This window comes from Bos indicus x Bos taurus, chromosome 29 (genome assembly GCF_003369695.1).
Source record: "Bos indicus x Bos taurus breed Angus x Brahman F1 hybrid chromosome 29, Bos_hybrid_MaternalHap_v2.0, whole genome shotgun sequence".
Classification (NCBI taxonomy): domain Eukaryota; kingdom Metazoa; phylum Chordata; class Mammalia; order Artiodactyla; family Bovidae; genus Bos; species Bos indicus x Bos taurus.
The window spans coordinates 38,584,803-38,612,528 of record NC_040104.1 but is presented as its reverse complement, the minus strand read 5'-3'; the positions used below and the strand labels follow the sequence as shown (position 1 = coordinate 38,612,528).

The 27,726-nt window shown below is 41.5% G+C and overlaps 1 protein-coding gene and 1 long non-coding RNA gene across 2 annotated transcripts in view; one reads left to right on the top strand and one right to left on the bottom strand.

The window, feature by feature from the left end:
• Window positions 1-1,531: 1,531 nt before the first annotated feature.
• Window positions 1,532-11,043, bottom strand: LOC113886119. The gene is made up of 3 exons (XR_003509363.1): window positions 9,844-11,043; window positions 2,841-3,019; window positions 1,532-1,594 (listed from the first exon to the last, which is right to left on the bottom strand). It is a non-coding gene; the product is annotated as an uncharacterized LOC113886119 (long non-coding RNA).
• Window positions 11,044-11,198: 155 nt separating this feature from the next.
• The window catches only part of RAB30 (RAB30, member RAS oncogene family), a 103,008-nt gene continuing 86,480 nt past the window's right edge, over window positions 11,199-27,726 (top strand). The window contains exon 1 of the mRNA XM_027532233.1: window positions 11,199-11,414. The gene's annotated coding sequence lies outside the window, so the exon portion shown is untranslated. The remainder of the gene's footprint in view (window positions 11,415-27,726) is intronic.

The following is a 27,726-nucleotide window of genomic DNA, read 5'->3' as shown; positions in this document are numbered from 1 at the left end:
AGAGCTTGTTAGTGTATATATATTTATATATGTTGCTATGTCCAAAATTTAAAAAATTTGTGTTCACTTCAGTATTATTGTATCCCTTTATTATGCTATACCTTGTATATACTTTTTAAAAACTTTTTGGAAAAGTGATCCACAGATTTCATTAGATTGACTAAGGGGTTCAGTTCAGTCTCTCAGTCACATCAGACTCATTGAGACCCCATGGACTGCAGCACACCAGGCTGCCATGACCAAGGGGTACGTGACAGTAAGAAGTTGAGTCTGGTGGCTTAGATGGCAAAGAATCTGCCTGCAATGCAGGAGACCTGGGTTCTAGGAGTCCCTAGATCGTGAAGATCCTCTGGAGAAGGGAATGGAAACCCAGTCCAGTATTCTTGCCTGGAGAATTTCATGGGCAGAGGAGTCTAGCAGAGTCTATGGGATCCCAAAGATTTGGAACCAACAGTGACTAACACTTTCACTTCAATGGTCTCAAAGTTTGTTATTTTTGTACCTCCACAGTCTTTTTTACTTAGTAACTAATCAATATATACATATAGAACAAAATAAATGGATTTAAATTGTCTGAAATAATACCCCCATTCCCCAATACTGATATTCTAGATGTCTAGAATACCCTACTATAAGGTTTCTTCTTTAAGAATTTCCCAGTTTGTTGTGATTCACACAGTCAAAAGCTTTAGCATAGTCAATGAAGCAGATGTTTCTCTGGAACTCTTCTTGCTTTTCCTATGATCCAACGGATGTTGGCAATTTGATCTCTGGTTCCTCTGCCTTTAAATCCAGCTTGAACATCTGGAAGTTCACGTACTACTGAAGCCTGGCTTGGAGAATTTTGAGCATTACTTTACTAGCGTGTGAGATGAGTGCAATTGTGCAGTAGTTTGAACATTCTTTGGCATTGCCTTTCTTTGGGATTGGAATGAAAACTCACCTTTTCCAGTCCTGGGGCCACTGCTGAGTTTTCCAAATCTGCTGGCATACTGAGTGCAGCACTTTCACAGCATCATCTTTTAGGATTTGAAATAGCTCAACTGGAATTCCATCACTTCTAGCTTTGTTCGTAGTGATGCTTTCTAAGGTCTACTTGACTCCACATTCCAGGAAGTCTGGCTCTAAGTGAGTGATCACACCATCGTGGTTACCTGGGTTGCGATCTTTTTGTACAGTTCTTCTGTGTATTCTTGCCTTTTTTTTTTTTCCTTCTTAATATCTTCTGCTTCTGTTAGGTCCATACCATTTCTGTCCTTTATTGTGCCCATCTTTGCATGAAATGTTCACTTGGTATCTCTAATTTCCTTTAAAGTATCTCGTCTTTTTCATTCTATTGTTTTCCTCTATTTCTTTGCACTGATCACTGAGGAAGGCTTTCTTAACTCTCCATGCTATTCTTTGTAACTTTGCATTCAAATGGGTATATCTTTCCTTTTCTCCTTTGCCTTTAGCCTCTCTTCTTTTCACAGGTATTTGTAAGGCCTCGTCAGACAACCATTTTGCCTTTTTCTTGGGGATGATTGTCGCCTCCTATACAATGTCACGAAACTCCGTCCATAGTTCTTCAGGCACAGATCTCCTCCTCAGAAATCTATATGCAGGTTAAGAAGCAAGTTAGAACTCGACATGGAATAATGGACTTGACCCAAATTGGGAAAGCAGTAGGTCAAGGCTGTATTTTTCACCCTTGTTATTTAACTTCTATGCAGAGTACCTCATGTGAAATGCCAGGATGGATGAGGTGCAAGCTGGAATCAAGACTGCTGGGAGAAATTTCAATAACCTCAGATATGCAGATGACACCACCCTTAAGGCAGAAAGCAAAGAGGAAGTCAAGAACCTCTCGATGAAAGTGAGAGAGTGAAAAAGTTGGCTTAGAACTCAACATTCAAATAATGAAGATCATGGCATCTGGTCTCATCACTTCAAGGCAGATAGGGAAACAATGGAAACAGTGAGACTTTATTTTCTTGGGCTCCACATCACTGCAGATGGTGACTGCGGCTATCAAATTAAAAGATGCTTGCTCCTTGCAAGAAAAAGTATGACCAACCTAGACAACATATTAAAAAGCGGAGACATTACTTTGTCAACAAAGGTCTGTCTAGTCAAAGCTATGGTTTTTCCAGTAGTCACGTACGGATGTGAGAGTTGGAGTATAATGAAAGCTGAGCGCTGAAGAATTGATGCTTTTAAACTGTGGTGTTGAAGAAGACTCTTGAGAGTCCCTTGGACTGCAAGGAGGCCAAACCAGTCAATCCTCAAGGAAATCAGTCCTGAATATTCATTGGAAGGACTGATAGTAAGCTGAAACTCTAATACTTTGGCCACCTGATGCAAAGAACTGACTCATTTGAACAGATCCTGATGCTGGGAAAGACTGAAGGCAGGAAGAGAAGGGGACAACAGAGGATGACGTAGTTGGATGGCATCACCGACTCAAGGGACATGAGTTTGAGCAAACTCTGGAGTTGGTGATTGACAGGGAAGCCTGGTGTGCTGCAGCCTGTGGGCCTGCAGAGTCAGACATGACTGAGCTACTGAACTACTTCTTTTTATTCAAAATCTTTTAATCAAATGCTTTAGATACAAGCATGGATCATATAATTCATGCATTTCCCTAAAATAAACTATTATACACCCGATTTAAGCAATACGTGCTGTGGTTGAATTATATTCTTTATTGAATACAACTACAAAGAAAAGATTTTGAAAGTTTTTGCTCTGTGTCTTGGAACTGCAGCAAGAAGTATTGAGCACAATGGAAAGAAGAGTTAGAACACAAAAACGAGGAAGGGGAGAATGTATTGAGGCCTGATTTTAGCAAGCTGTTTTACCTTTGTGCTTTCAAGTAGAACTAGGTGAAGAGGTGAGTTCATTAAAAATACAGATTCCTAGGGACTTCCCTGGTGGTCTAGCGGTTAAGACTCCGTGCTTCCACTGCAGGGGTGTGGGTTTGATCCCCGGTCAGGGGACAAAAAGGGCTCCCCTGGTGGCTCAGTGGTAAAGAATCCACCTGCAATGCAGGAGACACAGGTTCAATCGGTGGGTGGGGAAGATCCCGAGGAGGATATGGCAACTCACTCCAGCACTCTTACCTGCAGAATTCCATGGACAGCGGACCTGGTGGGCTTACAGGCCATGGGGTCGCAGTGAGACATGACTGAAGTTCCTGAGCACCCACAGCGGACTAATAACCCACGTCATGCGGTGTGGCCAAAAAAAAGTAAATAAAGATCCCCAGATCTTGCTGTAAGCAGAGTATCTATGTAGGGACACTAGAATCTGCACTTTTTGACATGTATCCTAGGAGAGTCTGTTGCTGAAGCCTCTAGACTACACTGCAGAATACATACAACAGAAAACAATTTGGTTTTCCACGTTAGCCTATTTTTAAAGATAAGGCAATAGATTTAACAGTTAATTTGCCTAAGCTGAGATACCTTACTCAGTAGTCTATTAGTTTGGAAATCCAGAAGCCACTCCTGACGTGAAGGCAATTCTTTCAAGCGATGCGTTTGGAACTTGTTGCTGCTGCTGCTGCTAAGTCGCTTCAGTCGTGTCCGACTCTGTGCAACCCCATAGACAGCAGCCCACCAGGCTCCCTGTTCCCTGGGATTCTCCGGGCAAGAGTACTGGAGTGGATTGCCATTGCCTTCTCCGTTGGAACTTCTTACAGACCTAATATTCTTAAAAGTGGACCATAAAGCTTGAACTCACTTCAGGTATTTGCAGACCAAACCCTGAAAATTTAAATTTATTTTAGACAATACTTTTCTTACTTGATCTTTAAACTGTCAGTGGCAGAGTCCCTAAGTTAATTGTAAATTATGGTATAAATATCACATTTATGTTATACATATTTACATAAAGCTTCAGTTACTAAACTAGGTGTTTGGTAAAGTTAAAACTGATGGGACATTAACTTATAACATCTAAAGCAGAGAATCATACTCATGCTTAAAAACGGTTTAATTTTTGAAGGACAGTACTTTCAGTGAATCCTTAAATAGTGAGATTTGCAAAAAACCACGTTTTTGTGTTACAGCTGATAGTGATCTCCATATACATTCAATTCTCATAGCAGCCAAATGAGAGAAGTACTATACCCACTGTACAGATGAATCTGAGGCATAGGTTAAACAACTTGCTCAGTCAACCCAATGGGAAGAAGTGTGACTTCAAACCAGGCTGACTGGCTCTGAGACTATGCTCCAAGCCACCACACTACACTGCCTTTTGAGTGCTTATAATGTAAAATAGTATAAACAAATAGTGTGACAGACCTCAACCAGCAGAAAAATATTTTAACAGCATATCCTGCCAGTGTTATCAGAGGAACTGCTTTCTAGTTATCTGAACTGTTAAATGCACTTTAAGTAAACTTTGCAGACTGAGCAAGTATTAAAAAGTAATAATTCATCACCTTAAATAATTAATTCAGCAGTAAAGACAGGTGCAAGTAACTTTGCTGAACCTGAGTATAACTCTGGGCCCACAACCAACAATTATTCTGTTTCTGTTAACACTGTTTTATCTTTCCCTCTCTCCAGATGGTTGAAGAGGTGGGTGAGAGTCTTAAATTTGCTAAAAATAGGTTATTAGCTCCAACAGTCAAGTTTTAGCCTAAAACGGGGCATCTTGCTGGGTGCAAAGAGGCTGGTAACTCACGGCAGACAGCAATTCACGGGTAGCCACAGGCTTGTCTTTTCATGGCAACAGCTCAGGTCATTTCTTCTGGTGCATCTCATGAAAAGCAGTGAGATAACATTTGGACATACTGCGTTCCTGTGCCAAAGTCTAGAAGTAACCAACCTCCTTATTTTCTGATTATGCAAAATCTCATCTGGCTTAGTTGTTTTCCTCTTTCGGTGACATCTTTCCATTTATTCTGCCAGTTAAACTCCCAGAGGCAAACAGTAGCTCATTTACATTACTGGGTAACTGAATGAGAGTTCAGGTTATTGAAAATTTAGTTCCTATCAGTTAGAATTGGGTTTACCACCTCTTGTGTAGGGACTGGTTGCCCTCAAGTATTAGTTGCTTTTCCCTCCGTATATGTTTTTCTGGATTTTCACAATCATACCCTCCTCGCTTAATGACACTAAAGAATGTAACTGTCTCAGATTTCTCCTCCTCTAGGTAATGTATAATGAAAAATCATAGCTGGGCCAGAAACAGACACGTCCTGTTCAAGTCTAACCTCCTGGTTCAAGTGAGCACCATTTTTTTCTAAAAGAGGTTGTGAGGATCCCAGGCAGTAGGGATAGGAAGAATTAATGATACAGGTATAAAGGGCAGGCTTCCCAGGTGGCTCAATGGTAAAAAACCCACCTGCAATGCCAGAGACACAGATTTAATCCCTGGGTTGGGGAAATCCCCTGGAAAAGGAAATGGCAACCCACTCCAGTATTGCCTGGAAAATCTCATGGACAGAGAAGCCTAGTGGGCTACAGTCCATGGAGTAGCAAAGAGTTAGACACGACAGAGCATGCATGTGAATATAAAGGGCAGATATCACCTATAAGAACATGTCATTTTTCAAAAGAAGCTGAGGCTCACGGTCATTGCTATGCTTTTTTTGGAACTGTCATATAAATCGCTATCCTGGAGTATATGAGTGCGAGCTCAGTCACTTCAGTTGTGTCTAACTCTACAACCCTATGGACTGTAGCCCACTAGGCTCCTCTGTCTGTGAGGATTCTCCAGGCAAGAATACTGGAGTGGGTTGCCATGCCCTTCTCCAGTCCTGGAGTCCAAGTTTGGTTAAATGAAACAACTGAAAACTGGGAATGAAAAATAATTAAATCAAATGAAAAGCATCAAGTCACACATAGGAAAAAATAAAAAATAAAAAATCAAAAAAGTACTTCAGAGCTCTTCCCCCTTTCCTCCTGGCCTGATTTCAGTGCAAGGTAGAATTTTAAGTCTTGATTCCTTTGGGAAATGATCAGACTGCTATGAAGTACAGAAAGTGATTTTGACCTCTAAGTAGACGATTTAAATACAAACCCTCTTTTAATCCCACATTCCCTCTGTAAACAACTATTTCTTACCTCTTTTGGAGCCAAACTTCTTAAAGAAGCTGTCTACATATGGTACCTACTTCTTTCCCCCTTCCCTTCACTTAACCTTCAAACTCCTGAAATCTGGCTTCCTCTCAGTACTCCATAAATCTTAGAATTTCCATACAAGAACCCAAAACAGCAACAAATTCAAAACAGGTTCCAAGAATGAGGAAGATGAGTGAGCAGAGTTTATCTGGAAAACAAGAAAATCCAGGACACATCTTTGGCAAATACATTGCCAGATGAGATGCGACAAAAACTGTTCATCTCAGAACTATCAAGAAACAAACAAACAATTTTAGAAAGACACAAACATGAATACTGAAAACAGAACAGCCATGGGACTGAAATTCAAAAGGCATAATGCCTAACATTAAAGATACAAACAGTAAGCAAGACAAGAGCTGAAATGGAATTCTTCCATTGAGACTGTCAAATGTAAAATAAATAAATGTAAAGTTCATCACCAAAAACAGCACTTAATTTTCAATACATTATCAATTTTTGCATCCCATTACTAGAAAAGTATTCCATTGAAATAGCACAGGACTGATAGGGGTCTTTTACATCACACTTATGTAAGATGCTGCTTAGTTGCAGTTAAGCAATTACAATAAAGTGCTCTATTATATTAGTTACTTGCAATATACTTTAAACATTACCACTTAGGCAACTGCTTTATTTCAGCATGTTTAACATTTAAATTAACGTTTTCTGTAATTTTTATGTCTTAATATAAAAGACTATGAAACATTCACTAGGAAATGCCTCTACATATGCTAACATTGAGTCAATAGCATAAATGCTCTCCAGTTCAATGTGGACAACTGCCAAGAAACTATGAAAGATTCTGCTTAATACTATATTAATGACTAAAAGTCTGATGGGACAGAATAAGGAAGGAGGAAAGCTGAGTTTTATTTTGGCTCAAAGGTGGAAAAAAAAGATCATTTAGATTATGTCAAGGGTTATGGTTACTGAACTTTACCTTATGGAGGTGGAGTAACTCAAACAAATCCCCAGGCTATTCCATTTATAAGCACCTATGTGCCAAATTCACCAAGTCATGGCTTAGGAGTAAATAGATGATTTTGATGAACATTTTCTAAAATGTTTTAAGACAGAACTCACTGAGGATTAACCTTTACAGCAAGTTCAAAAACAGTACTATAAAAAGTCCATAATTGAATTACGAATTATACGGACCTACTTACATAATTGCTTAAAACTGTACATCTCTGCAGTTTCCTTAAGTGGCTATATTCATGAACATATTTATATTGGATTAAGTTCAGCTTTATATACTTATTCTTGCAAAGAAATGTTCTAGTGCCACTTTAATTATCCAAACCTACTAAAAACTGAGAAATAAAAATCATGAAAGGCTCATTTTTCTGGTTAATTAAACACAGGAGCTACAATTATACCAATCTGTTACAAAAACAACAGTGGGTCAACTAAACAAGACTAGAAAACATATGCTTTAGTTTTCTGAATGCTGTTAAAGTAAAATGTGTAAATATGAAATATTTGTTTCCAGAATAAGTTAAAAATCTGAGTTTCCTGAGAAACTCCAAATGCTGAACCCTGTATAACATGCTCATCTGTGTCCACTTTAAAAATAAATGGTGTAGAAAACATTTAACTCAATATAAGGCTATCCAATATGATAATTTTGGTAAAATGCTTTTCATTTTCCCCCTTAAGTTTTCATGTCTTAATTCTGTGACCAACTTAAAATAACTCTTACTGTAACTGTTGGGGTTTACATCACCTTTGGATTGCTGGCATTTCATTTCTGAGAACGGTTAAGAAAATTGATTTTATTTTGGAAGCGATAAAGAAAGGCAGACAATATAACTGATACTTGCTCTCTCAAATTTCATAGCTTGAAATATAAAAGCATTATTTTAGATCTCTGCAGGCATGAAACAAGTCTAACATTTTTTATAATTTGGGACATCACCTTTTAGAGAATTAACTACACTGATTCTCAATGAAGACAGGGCCTAATTTTCATAACCAATTGAGGGCTTTTCAAACTATACAAGTACACAAGCAAAATTTCACTCAAAGAAATATTCAAGTCAGGATATTATGGTATTCTTAAGGTAAAATTAATGCCCCTCCTCTACATAAATTAATCCTTAGGTCATTTACACGTCTTGAAAATTCATTTATGAATATATTAATAAACCTAAAATCTTGGCCAAAACTTTATTACTCATGTCACACACCACAAAAAGCTACAAATCTGGGATGTAGAAGGCTGCTCTACCCTACCGCTGTAAACTCACCTACAGTGTTTTAAAGATATACAACAGCTGGTGACAACCCTGAACAAAAATTATTCAGCTGGGTGAATGGGTAGGAAATAGCTTCACATATCTAGAGTTCCACAGGTGATCCAGACACTTGACCCTATTGAGAAAACCCTTGGCCTAACAACTCAATACTCTTTAATGAGCTATGTATAATACAAATCAATGTCCCAATTCTGTTTTGAGATAAAAAGAAAGGAGGTTTACCTACGTAAGGCATTCCTAACTGCACTTCGCAGTTTTCTTCACTTCGGCCACACCCCACAGTGTGTGGGGTCTTAGTTCCCTGCCGCTGCTGCTCAGTTGTGTCTGACTCTTTAAGACCCCATGGATTACAGCCCCCCAGGCTCCGCTGTCCGTGGGATTTTCCAGGCAACAATACTGGAATGGGCTGCCATTTCCTTCTCCAGGGATCTTGCAGACACAGGGATCAAACCCACATCTCCTGTATTGGCAGGTGGACTCCACCACTGAGCCGCCTGGTCAACCTGCACCTGCTGCCTGGCAGGTGGAGTCTTAACTACAGGATCACCAGGACGTCCCCTACACAGTTTTCCTTCTGGAACACTGAGGTTATTCTTCCAGAAGCTGGCATCATCGACTCCTGTAATACTAATTTTTTAAACAAAATATCCACATAGAGTACGTAATTTTTTTCCTAAAAGTTAAGGGTCAGGGAGTTGTTTTTTGAGACAGTAACTAGATTTCATTTCTTTATGGCTTGATGCCCATTAGATAAAAGTCTGAAAAAAATTTCTAACTACCCAAACACATGGCAAATTACAGAAATCACTATATTATACAGGTCTCATTTCTCTCATACAATGTTTTTGAGAAATCTGCTGGGTTCCCCCGCCCCCAACAAATTTTTTTTTTATAGTAACTCAAATTGAGGAGGTTATTGCTTATATAAAGGAGTCTCTTACAAAATGAACAAGATAAGTTCATATGAGACACAACACCACCCATGAATCACCAACCCCTAAAAATAATTTGTATGAGTTTGAAAGAAAGCCTAAATGTAAATCTGTTCAGTCTATTTTGTCTCTCTTAAGGTTAAAACATGTCTATAGTTATACGAAGAAACACAGATCACAAAGAAAACAGTACACATTTTGTTCCTTTTCCTATACTTACCAACATTACTTGTAAAGAAGGTATTTCTGAGTAACAAATAATTCCATAAGCTCCATGCATAACTGAGACCAACACATACTACCTCTGTTTAAAAATGAAAGCCATTCATCTGACTTGTTCCTAGAAACATGACAATATGTAAGATCATTCTTTATAAAACTATTTCTGTAATTATCATCTGCATACATCTGAGAAATGTTTTGACCATGTTTTTGTCATTTATAATCACTCTGCCTAGTCTTTCCTTGATACAGTAATCCACTTATCAGCTATAATTTTAACTCCTAACAAGTGAAGTGCATACCCCTACTGACCCAAAGTGATGTTATGTTTTCAGGATAATATGCAAAAGGAAAGGAGAAAAACAGCACTAATATATCAGCCTTTTAAGACCTTCCGACACCCTCAGGAAGAAAGAAAATTTCTCATCTTTTCATAGTGAAGACAGATTCTGAAAAAGAACAAACACACAGCATTGTTTTAATAACACAACTGGAGAAAAAATACAGTTCATTCGAGATACTGGGCAAAACAACTTGAAAGACCAATGACTTCCGTTTCAGCTACTTAGTTTGAAAGCAAATTAGTTGCTAACGTAGTGGTATACATGGAGTTCTACAAATTAAACACTAATTGTATTTTTAAAGTAAGTTGGTGGTCCATGGTCCTGAAGATCCCGTCTGGGCAGTAATTTTAGTATGCACTCTATGTTTATTCAAGAACCCTCTTACTCAGTAACCAATCTCCAGCCGTCAACAGGTCGATCATCAGTATTCCCTTTTAACGTCTCCCTGCCTTCGCTGGCAAGTATGAAGATGTCATTTTAAACAGGGACTTTGTGTTTTCTTTACTGCGGGGCCAAAGCGCCGTTCCCTTTCAGTTTAGCTACCTTTCAACATCGATGTCTTTCGAACCTTTTGCAAACCATTTCTGCATGAAAGACCAATGAGGGTCCGACACCTTGGGAAAGGAGTAAGGAAGGTTGGAGAATGAGAAAACAATTAACAAAAAAAAATCTGGGAGGGACAGCCCAGTTCCGTAGGTAGAAGGTTCTGCGACTAAAGGTTAGAGGGTCGCCACCCGGGATCTCCGCAGCGCACCCCACTCCCCGAGGAAAAACACAACCGCCCCTTACTATCCTGTCAGCGGATCAATTTGATGCTCTGAACCCAAAAGTAAACTGACTCCCTCAATCCCTTTGTCACAACATGGGGCAAGAGGCGCAGGCGACCTCCACAACTCCTGCAGGACCGTTAAGGCCGAGGCCCACTCGGCCTCTCATGCCACCACCAGCCGGACACGTCCTACTCGGCCCCAGACGCCGCCTCCATCCCCCGATGCCCAGGTTAGGAACCCAGGCTCACCAACCGACTTATCCTCCTCCTCACTGTCCCCTCTGCACCACCACTCGGCTCCCGAGTTCCCTAAAACCTCAGCGGGCTCCGCGGAATCTTTCCAGCACCCCTAACATGGCGGCCTTGTCCACTTCGCTCTCTTCGCCCGCTGCGGGCGCGTCCGACCATGGCGCATTTTGGGCATTGTAGTTCCGGGGGATAGCCCGGCTGTTCCGCCGGGCCTTGAGGAAACTACAATTCCCAGAACGCACCGCTCCTGAGCATGGCTATTGGGGCCTTTTGGACAGTGGGATGATGTCATTGCAAAAACCCCACTGCATTCATTGTGCTACGATCTATCCACCCCCCTGCTGCTGCTAGGCTTGCGATTGCCGCTCGCTCCAGCTGAGCTAAGCGTAGCAGCAGCACCAGGGCAAGGACTGACTTCAGCCCTTGGACTTAGGACATCGCAACACCCTCCATTGCTTGCGTGACTCATTCGCACATCCTTTCTGTTTATGCCTGGGGTGGGGAGAAAAATCCCAAACCAGGTGAGTTGAAGTGATTTATTCAAATGATTCTACCAAGTTATTCCTCCCGCTTAGTTCTCAAGGCTTTCTTTTGGGAAGATGGGGGCGGGAGGATTGGGAAGGTTGCTCGCAAGCGCTGCTAAGCGAAAAGCTCTCTGCAATTTGGGTCACTGCAAAGAACAACTCCATCAGCCTTCCCCCGCCAGAGGACGGATGCTTGCCAGTTCCCTAGTCGCAACTCCCCTCAACCTTTTTGAAGACTGGGAGAGGGAGCTGGGTTGGGGAGGATGTTGGGAAGTGCTCTTGGAAAATAATCAGAGGAAGGCAGTGGTGGGAGACTGCAGTCCTGTCACATACGGCCCGAGTGCTGAGATTTGAGTGGGAAGGGGTGATGCGTGGGGAGAAATGGAGACTGATTTCATGTGGTCGCACTACTTTGGAACATTTCGTGTCACTTGGGCGAGCACACACTATTCATTTTTAAGATGAGCGTGCTTCTGAGTAGGTTAAGTTTTGTGGGTCTTTATTTTGTGTGTGTGTGTCTACGTCGTTTGTCTCGCCTTTTCTGCCAATTTGAGGTGACAGTGTCCTTTAATGGTGCACTCCGTGCCAGTCAGAAACATTTCACGTGTCTGGGCAAGGTTCTCTGAGGCTGCTGGAAGCAACATTTTCGTTGAGTGTTTTTCCTCTTCCAACTGCAAGGTTTCAGGATTGTTTGGATGTGGAGCCGACAGATTTGTACTCGTGCGAATGTTTTAAATTACATTCCAATAGGCTTCTTGCCACTGACAGTGGTACCGTAATGAGCTGTCCTTTCCTGAGGCAGTCACCAGTCACAAATAACGGTTTGGAGAATGGATCATTAGGGTTCATTTTTAACGCATTAGGGAAAGGAAAAGTTAGAAGCGCTGTTAGCCTTCATTTGCCATTACTGAAAGGTACGGCATGGAAGAGTGATCATGGACTTGGAAACCGAAAAGCACGTAGAGCTTTTTTGGATTTTTGGTTTTGTTTTTTTACGCAAACTGACACGTTTAACAGGACAGAGAGCATTTTGACTCATGTGCTATTGGCTCTGTTCTTGTAAGAGTTACTAGGGTGATTAGTAAAATAAATATGTCATTTTGGAATAAACAGCTGGCTGACTCCAGAACAGATGGGGCCAATCTTAGCTGAGAGATCTACAACCTTGGAAATGAATGGACCTGGGGTCAACCACACCCCCTCTTGGAATGTCAAAAGGAGAAATGCCAGTGTTTTATGCTTAACTCCAAAATGCCAAACCTTTTCGGAGCCAAGTCAGCCACTGGGGGAAAGTCATTACTGGTTATCTTCTGCTGCTGAACCAATTTTTTGTTCGTTTTTAATTCAGACCCTTAGGTCTCCAAAGTTGCAGCTGGGCGATGCTTCGTTACATGCCGCTTGTTACTGAATGCAAAGGGCAGTCCATTGTATGGGCTTTGTAGTAGAGTGATTTATTGGAATGCAATGAGCAGCTTTGGGATTTGGGGAAAGATGGTCTGCCTGGCTTTGCCTCTTTCTGTGTCCCTCTGTTGCTTATTGTCTGCTTTCCTGAGCACCCCTTCCACGCTGTCTTCCTTTCCACACCCCTCTGTGTCTCTTCAAGTTCTTCCAGTTTCTCTCCCTGTCTCTCAATTTGCAATTCTCATTTTTCCCTCTGTGTTTCAAAATCTCCCTATCACCAGTATATCACATCTCTCTCTCTAAGAGTCCTTCCCGGCTCTGGATACCCTTCCATCCCTTCTCTGCCTCATCCAGAACATCCAGGGTAGGGTAGTTGAGACTTCAAATATTTATTCTACTGAGTCCTCATTGAAGAGGCTTTGCCTTTTCTTCTTCTTGCAGTTGGTGCTTGGTAGGATGAATGGCAATGAACCTAACCCCTTGGCCTGGTTTGTGGCTTCTGTCATGGATATAATTTGACCCCCGCAGCCCGAAGACAGTGAATTGTTACAGTTGAGCTCATGATACTTTTCCTTTCATCGGTACCTGTTTTAAGAGCTGCCGGTGCATTAGCAAGTTTTTTTTTTTAATATAATTTTATTTCTTTCTTTATTTTTGGCTGTGCTGGGTCTTCGTTGCTGCGAAGGCTTTTACCTAGTTGTGGCGAGCGAGGGCTACTCTTGGTGGCGGTGCCCGGGCCTCTCGTTGCAGCGGCTTCGCATGTTGCAGAGCGCGGGCTTCAGTAGGTGTGGCTCTCGGCCTCTAGAGCACAGGCGCAGTATGCGGGACACGGGCTTCGTTGTTCCACGGCACGTGGTATCTTCCCGGACTGGGGATTGAACCCGTGTCTCCTGCATTGGCAGGAGGATTATTTACCCCTGAGCTACCAGTGAAGCCCCTGGCAAGGTTTTTAAATGCTCTACAAAAAATGTTCTCCTAATTCTCAAAGAATCAGTAGACTTTGAGTGGCTTCTAGTTTATTCCTCCCTTGCCCCTGCCTGCTGCAGTTACGTCTTTTCTACTCCCTTCCTGTTGATTGCTGAGGAGCCGGTCCAGGTGACCACACTGCCCATTTGGGTTTTTTTTTTTTGAAGATGCTTGGAGCAATAACAGCTTTTCTTCCTGTCATTTCTTCTCTTCTTTGGATGAAAGAAGTTTGTTGTTTTATACCCACTGTCCCATTAAGGAGGTGGTAGTGATTATGTTTGTTTGTGTAGTAAGATGCTCCTCTAGGCAGGAAAAGTCTAACTGCTGCCCATCCAGAAGCAGCTAGTGTGACAGGCAGATTCAGAAGCTCTCACCACCTGAGACCTCTCACTCACCATCTTTTCATTCCTAATTTTCTTCTTCTGAGTTGCTCCCTCTTCTACCCAGGCTTTTTAGTGTTTTAGGGAGGAGAAATGAGCTGAATGGGATGTTAGTTTTGGCCCTATTTCGGTTATCTCTGTGACCTTGAATAACTCTGCATTTCTTTCTCCCTTTGTTTAAATCCTTTGCAAAGGGATAAGGATCCTTGCCCCTTGGCCTGGTGATATGGCCCCAGCCTGTCCTTCTGACAACAGATATTGAGAGCAGCTAGATCTTCCCTGTAACTCAGTCGGTAAAGAATCTGCCTTCAATGCAGGAGGTCTGGGTTTGATTCTTGGGTCGGGAAGATCCCCTGTAGAAGGAAATGGCAACCCACTCCAGTATTCTTGCCTGGGGAATCCCATAGGCAGAGGAGCCTGGCAGGCTATAGTCTACGGGGGTCGCAAGAGTTGGACATGACTTAGTGACTAAACCACCACCACCACCACTGTGGTCTAAGGACTGGGGGGAGGTGTGTGTGTGTGTGTGTGTGTGTGTGCGTGCACATGTGCGTGCTCAGTCGCCCAGCCCTGTCTGCCTCTTTGCAGCCCCACTGACTGCAGCCCGCCAGGCTCCGTAAAAAGAGATGCTTCCACCACTATCAGATAATTTATGTTCTGATAGGGGAGATAATCATTGGAGAAGCAATTACAACTGTGATGAATTCTCCTGCTGAAGTGGGATGTACAACAAGGTAGGAGAGGAGTGGTTAACTTGGTGTGCTTCCCTTGCCTGGAGGAATCAGGGAGGGCTTCCCGTAGGAAGTGACATTTCAAGAGACTTGGAGAGTGAGAGGAAGTAATTTAGGATGGCAATAGGAGGTGCTGAGATGAGGACAAGGGGTTTCTAACACGGGAACTACATGTTCAAAGTACAAAGGAAATAGATGACTATACGAATTTAAAAGTTAGTTAGTTATGGGGGTTAGACAGTTTATGGGCATGAAGCAAGGAGAGAGAGACCAGAATGAGGAAGAATGAAGCTGGATAGGTGGACAGAGCCTAGACAGTGGGCAGTTTTCTGAGTCACTGGTGAATTTGGTCTTTATCCTAAGTGAAGGATTTTAATTAGCTAGATGAATTCCATATGCAGGTAGGATGATATTAAAAACATCACCTTGGCTGTTAAGTTGGGGAAGAGACTGGAGAGAATTAGCTAAAGTGAACACAAGATGAGGTGGAAAGTCATTTTTGTAGTCTACCTGTGGGATGGTGGTGGCCTTGGATCTAGGGTGGTGGCTGGGGGCTTGGAGAGAAGGGAAGTGATTGGGAGACACTAAATTTGAAGACTATAGTTGATACGGTTGTTGCTAGATTGGGTGTGGAGATAGAAAAAAGATGGAGTTAAGATGACTTTGGTTTTCCTTAAGCTACTGGATATATCACTTATAAGAGAAAGAGGACATTGGATGGGGACCAGATTTTTATTTGTTTTTTCAAGGGGGAGGGACTTTTGGACATACTGAGTTTGAGGTTCCATGAAGACGTCTAAGATCTCCAGCTCACTTTATCTGTGTGTAGGATATCATGGTGGAACAGAAGAGACCTCTGGTGAGGCTTTTTACAACGAGTGACTTCTTATTTATGATTTTAGACACATCATATTCTTTTTGCGAGCTTTATTTTCCTCCTATGTAAAATATATTTATTCCACTAATTTATACTGATCCCTGGCAGCTGTATGTGCACTGTGTTAGGAATACAGCATTGAATAAGACAGTGTTTGCTTTGGAAAAATTCATGTAGGTGAGGGAGAGGAATATAAACAAATAACCACACACAAGGAGGTTTGATGGCAGTGCTAGGAGAGGACAGTCCCAAGGGAAGTTTTCATACTTCTTTGGGAGCTGAGTCATGGGGAGAAGGGGGTGACCTGTGGTAGGTTACCTGTGACCTGAGACTTGGAGGCAAGAAACAACTCTCCAGAGTGAGTTCCTATGCATCTAATAGACTGCCTTGCACAAACTGGGGACTCACTGAATGTTTGTCGATTGAGTATATTAACCTAAGTCATAAGGACGCACTCAAAGGCAGGAAATAGCAACACAGGGACTCACTGAATGTTTGTCGATTGAGTATATTAACCTAAGTCATAAGGACGCACTCAAAGGCAGGAAATAGCAACACATCGGAAGAGGGCAATTAGTAATGCAAATATAAAATGTAAAACGCTTTTAACAAATGCGTTGACATGAGGAGACCTGAGACTGAGGAGACCTTTGAGATGTTTTGTGGATGATTTTCAGGGAAAATTCAGAATGATTTCAGACCTGGTTTCTTTGGGGGCTGAATTTCCTTTATTCCAGTTAGTTTCTCTGAAATAATGTTGATTGTATAGAATGCCATAAATAATGGGTTTCAGACTTTTATAGGTAAGTGAAAATACAAAAAAATTGAGATAAAATTGGGTGAGATTTTGCCAACAGTTATTCTTCTATAGTTAAAGATGTTTTAAAAAATATGTCCTCCTTTAGTTTATCTCATGAAATAAAGCGTATTTAATACCAAAGCTTGTGGAAAGACCATCATTTTAAAATTAGAAATATATTTAGAAATTATATTTTATATAGAAATCTAATTAAAATTAGAAATATATTGTGAAAAATTCTCTACATTGTCTTTATTTTTCTTTTCAATTTGTTGCAGAATAGCAAAAAAACAAGCCAAATACCAGAATGTTATAATAATTTATGGAGCCATTGCCCTATTTTCTTGGCTATGGTGGAAAGGTGGCCCATCTCCAAATAAGAAGATTTCCAAGTGTGGAAGAATTTTATGTGGACCACAGATAATTTATTTTCAATTTCTTCTCCATAGGAATTCAACTCTTGAAAGCTAGCTAGGCCTCAAGATTAGTCTAAGGTAGGGCTTCTTTACTTGTCCCTGGAAGATCCTCAGGGAGACCATGGACCCCAGAGATCATATGTTGACGTGTGTGTGGGGGTTTGTGTGTAAGAATGAGTCCACATGTGAAAGTGTACATTTTTTTTATCACTATATGTGTGTCACTGGACAAGCGACTTAACCTCTTTGAACTGCTGCTTCTTTACAAGATTGTTGTGAGGTTTAAATGAGATAATATATTTTTTTAAAATGTCTGGTACTATGCCTGGAATAGCTGGTGTTCGTTGAGGCTGTTTTTGGTATTATTTACTATTTTGAACATCTTATATATTGACCGATGGCTTTCCTGGTACCCCCAGTGACATAATGAAGAGGAAGATATCTCAGTGTAACTAGACAACCGAATGCAATGGCAAGCACACACCTAATGCCAAGGTAGAATTCTTGCCAGGAATATTTAACCTCAATCTAATCATGAGGAAATAATCAGGCAAATTCAGATTGTGGGACGTACTGTAGAACAGCTGGACTGTGATCTTCAAAAGTGTCAGTGTCGTGACAGAGAAACAAAGCAAAAGAATACAAAATGTCGGGGGACTAATCTAGATTAAAAAAGACTAAAGAGCCACGGCAGGCTTCCCTGGTGGCTTAGAGATAAAGAATCTGCCTACCAGTGTAGGAGACATGGGTTCGATCCCTGGTTTGGGAAGATCCCGTGGACAAGGAAATGGCAGCCCACTCCAGTATTCTTGCCTGGAAAATCCCATGGACAGAGAAACCTGGTGGGCTACAAGGCCATGGGGTCACAAAGAGTTGGACACAACTTAGCGACTGAGCGAGCATGAGCAAAGAGCTATGACAACCAAATGCTGCATGCAACCCTTGATTGGATACTGGACTTAAAAAAGCAAAAGCTATAAAGGACACTGAGAGGACAGTTGGGGAAGTTTGAATGGGAGCTGCATGGGAAATAATCAGTAACAAGGTTAGTTTTCTTGGATATGGTAATGATTCTGTCTGCTTAGCCTGTCATGTGTTGAATATTATTGTTCAAGTCAGTTGCCCATTCCTGAATGTCATCTTTAGGAATGTCACAGCAAATCTAGATGACATCAAGGCCTGCTTCAGAAGATAGTGATTGTTTTGGTCACTGCCTGTATTTAATCAGCCTATGGGCTGGAATACTGTTTGTTGGCAGATATTGTAGGTGATCTTTTCTGTCCTTTCTGACCACGAGTCTGTCATTCCCTAAAGAGTGCAGACCTCTGCAGCTGGCGCTGTTTATTTCTAGAGGTAATGATGCAGGTGGCTGTTTCCTGAGTTAAAAAGAGAGATAAGCGGGGGAATAACTCAGGAGTAGAGCATTTGACTGCAAAGAGGAAAGGACATGAAAGAGGACATAAACGTATATTTTAAATTAGTTTTTTGATTCTAGACCTAAGAGAAATCAAAATCCATTACAGAAATGTCTGATGAACTACAAATGGAAAATTCCCTTAATTCCGCCTCATGTAGTCAACTGTTGCGATTTTGATGTGTATTGCTGTCATTTTTCTGGCCTCCCTGGTAGCTCTGATGGTAAAGAATCCATCTGCAATGAAAGAGACTCAGGTTTGATCCCTGGGTCGGGAAGATCCTGCGGAGAAGGGAGGGCAACTCACTCCAGTATTCTTGCCTGGAGAATCCCATGGAGAGAGGAGCCTGGTGGGCTGCAGTCCATGGGGTCGCAAAGAGTTGGACACAGCTGAGCGACTAAGCACGCACACATATGCTGTCATTTTCCCTCACGTGTATGCTAAAGATGTTATTTTAATACGTATTCTGCTTGCTCTCTGGCACTTAATATATTTTGGGCATCTGCCCCATGTATTTGCATGTTCCTCTAACTTACCCTTTTCAGTGGCTGTCAGACACTGCTGCAGTGAGCATTTGAGCATGCATCCGTTTGTAATAAACTTGTGGGAGTATTTCTGTAGGATTCATTTCTAAGGTAGAAATGCTGGGGCAAAGGGCATAGATATTTTTCATTTAAACTGCTTCCCAATTTAAATTCCTATCACAATCTTTGAAGTGTCATTTTTATATACTTATGCCAAGTCCATTTAGCCACTTAGACTACCCTCTTTTACTAAGGGAAGGGAGTTGTAGTGGTTTTTGTGATCGCTGTAGTAAAGGTTGATACATCCATAACATGGAAACCTCTGGAAGAGAGAAATAAAATATATTATCCCAGACTGCAACACAGCATGATGTTTAAAAAGTGAATAGGAACAGTAATGCAGTCATGAGTCTTCCCCCAGAAAATTTTGCAGGGAAATTTTATTTTTGAGTTAAGATTAACTTCACTAAAATGCAGACACTGTCAACCTTGAATTGAAAATCATCTCTTCTACTCACTTCCTCTCCATCTCCGTTATGCAGCCACACAAGAAAGGGGAATTTAAGCTCTGCTGTTTTAATATCTGAAGCTGGTGGCTAAAAGGCCTGATTTTTCATCTTTCTGAATAGCCAGAGAAGCAATCCCAAGGCAGATTTTTGGCTTTTTTTTTTTGTAGAAAAGGCCTGAGTTTAGGAGTGGCCATCAGTGACTCACTGTTCTACAGAGACCATGGGATCACTGAGCTGTGAGATATTTCCATTCTTTTAACCAGTTATTTTCATTCTTCTGTGGCTGGGTTGGGCAAACAGAAATTTGAGTTGTGTGCTCAGTGGGTAATTTATTTTTTGAAACCTCAGTTTATTCATCTCTAAAATAGGGATTACTTCGAGGCTCAGATGAGATAATCTGTATAGGAGGACTTTTGCTAATTTTGTTGTCCAGTCACTGAGTCGTGTCAGACTCTTTACAAACCTATGGACTGCAGTATGCCAGGCTTCCCTGTCCTTCATTATCTCCCAGAGTTTGCTCAAACTCATGTGACATAAATTTGCCAATTTATGTGCACGTAAATATGTGCTTTTGTTAAGGTGCTGCAGTCTCTGGCTGGGCCAGCTCATATTAATCGTTCCTCTAATTCCAGTGGCATTTGTAGCCACAAAGACTTTCTTTAGGTATTCTATCTCATAATGTCTTACTATTACTTCTTCATCCAATGTTTGGAGCATAAGCTAAATGCAAATTCCTGTGCTGGGTGTTCTGATAGGGAAACAAAGGTGGAACCCTCCTGGAGCTTTCCTTCTCTGCTTTTATTCTAGGAGATTAATCTTTTGCTAAGCCTTCAATAACATACGCTTTACAGAGGTGTACTATGTACGCTATCTTATTCTCTCAACTTAGCTTGTAGATTCCAGCTCCATTTTTCCATGTAAATGAGGAAATAATTCTTAGTGAGGTTAAGTAGTGGTTCTGTTTTGTTTTTTAAAAGGTTACCGATCTTTAAAAAATTCACATATGTAGGCCCCAGCTAGTTTTTCTGGAACCAAAACCTTACTGGATCTCTAGGTGTTTCCTGTTTTTGTCTTGTCATCTGATCAGAGGTGTAAGCTTTCTGAAGGCAGCACTGTCTGCTGCCCTCTAACCATGCTATGTGCTGGGCCGAGTCACTTCAGTCGTGTCTGACTCTTTGTGACTCTATGGACTATAGCCCAACAGGCGCCTCTGACCATGGGATTCTCTTGGCAAGAATTCTGGAGTGGGTTGCTGTGTTCTTCTCCAGCAGATATTCCTGACCAGGGATTGAACCCAAGTCTCAGTGGGTTCAATCCCTTGGTTGGGTTTGAATCCCTGGGTTCAATCCCTGGGTTGGGAAAATCTGCTGGAGTTCAATCCCTGGGTTCAATCCCTGGGTCGGGAAAATCTGCTTGGGTTCAATCCCTGGGTCGGGAAAATCTGCTGGAGGAAAACACGGCAACCCACTCCAGTATTCTTGCCAAGAGAATCCCATGGTCAGAGGAGCCTGTTGGGCTACAGTCCATAGAGTCACAAAGAGTCAGACACGACTGCAGTGACTTAGCCCCAGCACATAGCATGGTTAGAGGGCAGGAGCTTTCTGTAGATCTGTTGAGTTGGTTGAAGCCATGATGGGAACTCTTATAGGACCTAATGAATGTCAGTTGATTTACGTGTTTTGTTTGATTCCCCCCCCCAACTTATTTTGAACAATTTCAAACATAGAAAAACTGCAAAAATATTACAGCAAAAACTCCTATACCCTTCATCTAGATTTATTTGCTTTCCCATCCTGATTGTGTGCATGCACACACACACACACACACTGACACACACATTGATTTTTATTTTTCAAAATCATTTGAAAGTAAGTTGCAGACACCACAACACTTGATCTCTAAGCACTGAAGCATGTATGTCTAAAGAACAAGGACATTCTCCCCTGTAACCACAATACCATTACACTGGAACAATAATATTTTTCAGATTTCCCCAGTTGTTCCAATGATATTTATAACCTTTTAGGGGAAGAGGGATGCAGAATTTAATCAAAGATTGCTTATACAGTGTAGTTGTGTCTCTTGAATTTCCTTTAATGTGGCTAAGTTACCCTGCCTTTTTTTTTTTTTTTTGTCTTTCATAACATTGACAGTTTGAAAATTCTAAGCTGCTTTGTAGACGGTAGGTTGGATTTATCTGCTGGTTTTGTTATTCTTATACTCAGGGTAAACATTCGCGATAAGAATACCCCACAGGCGATGCTGTATCCTTCCCCTTGCATCACATCAGGGTGACACATGTCAGTTTGTCCCCACACTGGTGATGAGAAGTTTGTATTTTGAATGTGGTGGCCTTGCCAGATCTCTACATTGTAAAGGAACCAACCCTCTTCTCTTTCTAATTAATAATGTTGCCTTTGGGGTGATTCTTTGAGATTGTTTCAAACTCCTGTTCTCAGCAACTTTTCTCTCTCTGGTTTAAACATCTATTGATAATCCTGGCCTAGATCAATTAACATCTATAAAAGGATGATTTTCTATTTCTTTTTTTAAACTTTTTATTTTGTATTGGAGTATAGCCGATTAACAATATGATAGTTTCAGGTGAACGGCGAAGGGACTCAACCACACATATACATGTATCCATTCTCCCCCAAACTCCCCTCCCATCTAGACTGCCACATAAGACTGAGCAGAGTTCCCTGTGCTATGCAATAAGTAAAAGGATGATTTTCTAATTTTCTCTTTGGTTCTATATTTGTTTTCCAGCATTTTTCTGATAGATTAACTTTCAACTCCCCTACTATTTATTTATTTTTAGTATCACTTGGATTCCTGGATTCTTCCCCCATGTGTTATAATCCATTTCCAACCTTCCGCCTCCCCTGCTCCCATATTTATGCTTTTTGATACAAAAATTGTCCCAAATTTGGCCAGTGGGAGCCTATTGAGCCCTAAAAGCAACCTGATAAAGTAGGTGGGATTTTGCCTACTTTATGAAGTGAGGAAATTGAAGCTCAGAAGATAAAAGAAACCTTCCCAGTCATGGAGCTAAGAGCTAGTCAGCAGAAGAGACTGTGCCTTCTCTAGTAGCTCAGATGGTAAAGCATCCGCCTGCAATGCAGGAGACCTGGCTTCAATCCCTGGGTGGGGAAGATCCCCTGGAGAAGGAAATGGCAACCCACTCCAGTGGGTTGTTCTTGCCTGGGAAATCCCATGGAGAGAGGAGCCTGGTGGGCTACAATCCATGGGGTCGCAAAGAGTCGGACACGACTGAACGACTGACATGCACACGGACAGAAGAGGCTGTATGCAGACCCAGTTCCAACTAACTCTGAAGAGGTTCCTGCAGTTGAGGCTGTCTCCCTTCAGTCCAGAAGCAGAATGTTACCTGATAAAACCAAGTTAAGAAGAAAGCACAAGCATTGCATCACCATTGCTAATAGCAAATGATTAGAGACCACCTAAGTGTGCATCAGTGGGAAGCTGGTTAAATAAATGGGTATGTTCACAAAAGGGAAAGCTGTTAAACTACCAAGAATGAGGATTTCTCTAAGCGTTGATATGCAAAGATCTCCAAGGATATTTTAAGTGAAAGAAAGATGGTTCCTCCACACCCCTCAAAAAGAAAGCTGATGCAGAAGAGTGCATGTTTTGTGAAAGAAGTAGGGGGTTAAGCAAATACATTTGGATTTGCACAAAGGAATCTGGGAAGGATATAAAATAACAAAATGGTTACTGATACCAGTGCAGTAGGAGTGGGGTATGTGCGCATGTGTATGTGGTGAGATTTCTTAAAATTTACTCTTTTATATGATGCTGGCTTTTAAATGACTTTGTTGAGATAAAATTCACATGAACTGCATGTATTCAGTCGTTTGATTTAGGATGTTCACAGAGTCATGCAGTCATCACCAAAATTAATGCTTAGAGCATAGTGGAGGCTCTGTGTTTCAAGTCTCAGTGTGGTACCCTTCACCTGGTGGGCCTCGAAGTCATTTGGGTGTCCTGGTTGGGGAAGGCATTCAGTAGCCCTTAGCTGTTATTTGGGAGACAAATTAAAATTGACCTGTGGCATATGGGGGGCTTCCCAGGTGGCACTAGTGGTAAAGAACGTGCTTTCTAATGTAGAAAACACGAGACTCGGATTTGATCCCTGGGTTGGGAAGGTCCCCTGGAGGAGGGCATGGCAACCCACTCCAGTATTCTTGCCTGGAGAATCCTACAGAAGGAGGAGCCTGGTGGGCTACAGTCCAGAGAGACGCAAAGAGTCCGACACAACTGAGCGACTGACACTAGCATTTGAACAACTTTCTCTTACCTTCTCTTTTTCTTCCCTTCCCTTTCCTCCACCACACGACCAAGTTTCTGATTTTTGTCTGAGAGAGTCATTTAAATTAGCCATGAGGAATGTTAATTGTTTCAGCAGACAAAAAGAAACTCCAATAAGTTTTCCTTCTAAGACTTAAGAACTCTACTTTCTAAGAGCTAACTTTGGAAGGAATGTTTCTGGTCTGGAAAATTTGGAGAGCAACCGCAAAAGGAATTCATGTCCAGGAGGAACTAGGAGTAGGGTGGGGAGCTCAGTTTCCTTTGAGACAGATTGAAATAAATATGTCTGTCTGAAATAGTCATAAAGATCTATTTCTTTCTTTCATCATTTTGCTAAAAAGTTCAAACTTGATCAAATTCAAGACAGACTCAGCCCAGGCACCAAAAAAAAAAAAAAAAAACCCTCAAGTCATCCTGATTAAAAACTGTGAGATCTTTGACAGGCTGCTTTGCTCAGGGAGGTGGTCCTCAGTACAACGTTTAAGTCTGTCCCTTTGAAGTGGCAAAATTTCCAACATCCAGACCTGTAGCAGAATAGCTCAAGATTTCAGTAGAGTGATACCAATCCGAATTCATGGTTAGTGCTATGAGGTGTCTTTCTGTTTTGACTGTTACCTGTAATGAATTGTTTGCTCTCAGAATTCTGCGTACTCTGCCTTTAAAATTATCATGGCCAGAAAACTAAATGGCCTGTTTGTATGTGCAGTAAGTTACTTTTATTATATAACTTTATAATCATAATACTGGCATACATTTTTTTTTTAAGTTTATGGTGTGCCAAGTGCTGTGCCAACTGCTTTACATAAGTTATAATATTTAATTGTGGCAAAAACCACATAAGGAACTGAAACTCTGAGAGCTTAAGCAACACGCCTAAGATCATATGAGTAGGAAGAGGCAGATCCAGGACCAGAAATCAAGACTGTCTTATTGCAAAGCCTGTGTTTTTCTGCTGATACTGCCATTTGCAAATTCTTGCCTGGGAAATCCCATGGAAAGAGGAGCCTGCAGGGCTACAGTGCATGGGGTCACAGAGTTGGACACGACTTAGCCACTAAACAACAACAACTGTCTTATTTACTTGATAGGTATTTATTAAGTGCCATCACGTGTGAGGCACCTTGAGAACTATAGAGATGACTGAGACTCATCCATTGTCTTTGGGAAGTTCACATTTAAGTAGAGGAGATGAGGCAGATAAACCTCAGCATTATTCACGATAGCTAGGAAGTGGAAGCAGCTCAAGTGCCCATCAACAGATGAATGGATAAGCAAAATGTAGTATGTGCATGCAATGGAACATTGAGTAATTATTCCATGTATTCAGCCTTGAATGTATTTCAAAGCTGAATAGCCTTTGAAGGAAATTCTGAACGCATGCTACAACATGGATGAACCTCGAGGACACTTTGCTAAGTGATATAAATCAGACAGAAATGGACAAATATTGTATAATTCCATTTAAATGAGGTACCTAGAGTAATCAGACAGAGAGACAGAAAGTAGAATGCTCGCCAGCGGCTGGAGGAGGAAGCAATAGGGGGAGTTGTTGTTTAATGAGTGTAGAATTTGGTTTCACAAGATAAAAAAGTTCTAGCAATTGGCCACACAACAGTGTGAATGTACTCAACACTGCTGAGTTGTACACTTAAAAATGGTTAAGGTGGGGGACTTCCTTGGTGGTTCAGTGGTTAAAACAGCTTCCGCTGCGAGGGGACAGGTTCGATCCCTCGTTGCAGAGTTAATATCCCACATGCTGTGTGGCACAGCCAAAAAAAAAATTGGTTAAGGTGGTAAATTTCACATTATGTGTATTTTGCCACAATTTAAAAAGCCAAATGGATACACCCCTCTGCTGTATTAATTAGTGAGAGGAAGGAGTAAGGACATTGTAGGAATCAGAGACAGCTTTCTAGACAAGGTGTAACTAGCTGGGTGATAGAAGATGGGTAATTTGTGGGGCGGATTTGTGAAGCAAGGGCAACCAAGGTGAAAGGAACGGTGAACAGCGTTATAGAGGCTACTTGGCTTAAGGTCTAATTCCAGCAAGAAACAAATTCCAAGTACATAGCTGTGTAATTACGGGTGATCCAGCCACCTTCTATGCAGGCAGAGATTTAAATACAGAGTCTAAACCAGGTTCTTGTGGTATGCTGGACAGGGACTCATTCATGATTCATTCAGTAAACATTTGTTCTATTCATGTGTGTTGGCAGGCTTTATACCCCCAAGAACTCTGGAGTTATTCGTAGCCCCAATTAACAGATGTAGCCATTGTGACTCAGAGAGATAAAGTAATTTATCCAAAATCACATGACAGGTAGGTAGCCGCAGACTTCACCTGGGAAGCCACCAGGATACACTACCTCCCCTGGGAGTGAGTGTGAAGTGATGTCTGTCTGTGAACTCACAATCAAAATGGCATGTGACTGCCGCCACTTGTCATCTTCTTGCGGATTCTGAGGCCGCCTGGGCTGAATCTTCTTACAGCTCTGAGCCTCAGGGTCCTTGTCTGTAAGACGAAGGCCTTGTATTAGACCAGATGATTTCTAAAGTTTCTCCCAGATCTTTGTTGTTGTTGCTTAGTCACTCGGTCGTGTCCGACTATTTGCAACTATTGGACTGCAGCACGCCAGGCTTCCCTGTCTTTCACCATCTCCCAGAGTTTGCTCAAACTCATGTCCATTGAGTTGGTGATGCCATTCAACCATCTAGAAACCCTGTTTGTTTATTTACCCATCTTATACACCTACAGTATTAATTCAATGTCTATTACACACCAGGTACTGTGTTGGTAGGTACTGGTAATTGAGATATGGCAGAACACTGTTCTTGCCTGAAAGGAGGTTGTAGGGTAGTGAAGAGAGCATAAAATAGACAGTTATTGTGTAGTATGGTCAGAGCACTGGTAGTGGTGTATATGAAAGACTGGAGTATAGAGGGTAGGTGTGACCCTGACTTGGATAATAGCATGTCAAGAGGAAATGGTCCCAAAGACCCAGAAGATAATGAAGAACTCCACAAGAAACTCATCCTTGCTGTTGTTCCTGTTTTCATAGGCACACTACTATTGATTGAACTCTGTAAAGCTTTGGTGAACTCAGAACTCTTCATTTTAAGCCTTGTGGAACGTTAGTTGAACTTGACTATTGTTAAGTTGTTAGGTGCAGCTATGTGCCAAATATCCATAAGGTTTGGATTCTCTTTTGAGTTGGAGAAAGACGATAAGGTTGCAGGGTTTTTTGTTTGTTTGTTTGCTAAGGGAATTTAGGAAGCATGAAGTAGACTAGTAAGAGACCCAAGGGTCTAGATTTATTTGAGATGTTCACAGCCAAAATCGCAGATGATTATATTTCAAAGAGACTAGCGAAACGGCCAAGATAGACATGATTCTCTCAAGACTACTGACTGGTGAATTTCTAAGAATTAAAATGACCAAGTATTAATATTGCAATAATAAGGAAGTGAGGATTGCAAGGGCTCACAAAAAGCTCACATTTGTTGAGTGGCTCCTGTGTATGATGGTGTGCTATGCCCTTTACATTTATAATTTTTCTTCATCCCCCTCCAAATCCTGAAAGGTCAGCGTTGTATCCTCTACAGATATTGAAACTGAGGCTCAAAGAGGTTGTGAGTTGTTTAAGGTCACAGCTAACAAGACACTGAGCCGTGGTTCAAGCCCAAGTTTGTTCAGATCAAGGCCGTTGCCCCTTCCCTATTCCATATTCATCAGGATCTTGGATTTTTTATCTCTTGGGAAGTGCACCAGGATGAAGGCCCTTCCTCTCATCTCTGTTGCCTGGTAAGTAGTGATATTCAGGAGAGGCCCACTCTTCAAGTTTTCCAACACCCCAAAGGGCAGGTCCTCCAATTTCTCATGTCTTCTTTCCAAGGTGGTGGACTGCCAACTGCCAGGGATAAATGGCTCTTGTGTGTGTGCTCAGTCGCTAAGTCATATA